This window comes from Pieris napi, chromosome 20 (genome assembly GCF_905475465.1).
Source record: "Pieris napi chromosome 20, ilPieNapi1.2, whole genome shotgun sequence".
Lineage (NCBI taxonomy): Eukaryota > Metazoa > Arthropoda > Insecta > Lepidoptera > Pieridae > Pieris > Pieris napi.
The window spans coordinates 2073363-2075566 of NC_062253.1; the positions used below are offsets into that span (position 1 = coordinate 2073363).

Sequence of the window (2204 nt, forward strand, 5' to 3'; positions counted from 1 at the left end):
GTTTCCGTGGTGTAGCGGTTATCACATCTGCCTAACACGCAGAAGGCCCCCGGTTCGATCCCGGGCGGAAACATAGTTTTGTTTTTCTTATTTTAAATTTAACTACAAATAATCTAAATGTCCAATATATTTTAATAGGATTAAATATAGTTTAATAGCTTTTTATAATATATTTTAACATTTTAGCATAGATATTAACGAAACTATTATTGTGGTAGTAGTAAAAATAAATATATTATTTAGGTTAAAATAAAATATTATTTATTTAATATTGATAATTTTTACTAATACACCCATCGTTTATTTTCTATCTAATTAGTGTTATTTTAGACTTTAGGATAGATATCTTTACCTTAAAGTGTTAATAGCGCCACCTATTGCAGAATAGCAGAACTACAATTTATTTTAGCTGGTAAATGGCATCTACAGTTAATCTTGCTACGCGGGAAAACGTGCTGCCTAGTAGAGGATAGCGTAACACTATTTTTAATTTTACTTTTATATCTCGCCCTAAATTTATTTTATTTTAAAAACTAAAATTTGCTTTTAAAAGCTTTGTAGTATAAAAGCGTGATCTACCTTCAAGTAGCTACACTTTTGTAATACTGTTTTTGTGATAAGCGACATCTATAATATTATATTCGTACTTTAATCTTTAGTAATTTATTTGGCAATAAAGAGATGGCGACAATAGTCTTAAAATAAAGTTTTGATTTATAAGGTACTCATTATTTTGTTAACAGAAGTTAGAAGCCATAGAATATTATTTTATTTTAAACTTATTGTGTTGATTTTTGCTTATTATAGACTTTTTAAAATGTCCAGCAACTATATACCTACGTTTTAATTTCTTTGACCAAATAAATATTTTAGTAAATAAATAAGTATTATTTACTAAAATTTTTTGTTATAAAGCTATGTTTTGATTCAACTCTTTGCGACTTTTTCCTACACAGTACTCCAGCCTTTATTGGTTTCCCCCTTTCGTTGTTACCATGGTTACCAAAATGCTTTTCGATTGGCTTTGCTATTTCAGTATTTGTTATATTTATTTTACGTGACCCGTTTGAACATTAGTAAACAATCACATCTTGAATTAAGTATCTTATAACACAGTTTTCCCGAAAAATACCTTTATGTATTCCCACTTGCATAATATAAAACACTAAATTTATTGGTTATATTTGTGAAATAAAAATTTTAATTATAATATATTAATTTTAACACCTAGATGCACTTATACTGATTTTTGACAACCAGTATGATACCCATACAGTTATGGGTATACATATATGTATTTAAAATTTATATTTATGAAAGGCGTGGACCTTTACTTCACTCACTTCTGTGAGCTTCCGTCCTGCCCTTCAGAGTTTAGGCGATTGAGAACCAGGATTTATTGGATTTGGAGAGAACTCCGTCGGCAGAGGCCAGAGCCCTTTGCAACGAAATATCTCTTCATAGGATCTTCGACCAGTCCAACCACTGACTGGCTCGAAGACCTCAGTGGCCGTTGCAGCTCAGCTTGTGCTGTTTTGACTAGCGTGGCTCGATATACGCGACTAGCGCAAGGACGTTTCCACTCTCCTGGATCCTGGTTGTCAAAGTCAAAGTCAAATCATTTATTTCAATTAGACCCATTGATATACAAAAAACCCAAGATGCACACTCAACGTCAAAAAAACGTCCTCAAAAAATGAGCGCAACATTCTAAATTGTGCGCTCATTTCAAATAGTCTCGCGTCTACAAGTGGAGTCGATGTTATTTATTTGTGTTTTTTTTTATAAATAAATTTATGTACTCTTGAACTTTTTTGTGTGTAGTTTTTGACAAATATATTTACGCTATATAAAGTGTGGGTCAGGAGGTAGCCAATTTAACATTTTTTTTTTAATTTAAAGAAAAAACTTTTTAACCGGATTAAAGTTATGTATTATTATAAATTTACAACTATTTAACATCCAACATATTTTGTCTTCAATCACCGTGACCACGCACGCTGTAAAGCACCCGAAAAGTCGGATAAATTTAAAATTATGTATGTTAAATAGTTGTAAATAAAAAAGTCATGTTCGACTCCACTCAATACCTTGTCCTACCGACCACGGTCGGTCGTAAAATTTTATTGCTTTAAGTACGTATACACTGCGTTGTAATAACAACTTTAAGCAATTCGCGTAAGGTTGATTTTGCAATAATATAT

The 2204-nt window shown here is 31.2% G+C and overlaps 1 non-coding gene across 1 annotated transcript; it reads left to right on the top strand.

Moving 5' to 3' along the window:
* On the top strand, positions 1-73 carry Trnav-aac. The gene has a single exon. It is a non-coding gene; the product is annotated as a tRNA-Val (tRNA).
* Positions 74-2204: the final 2131 nt, after the last annotated feature.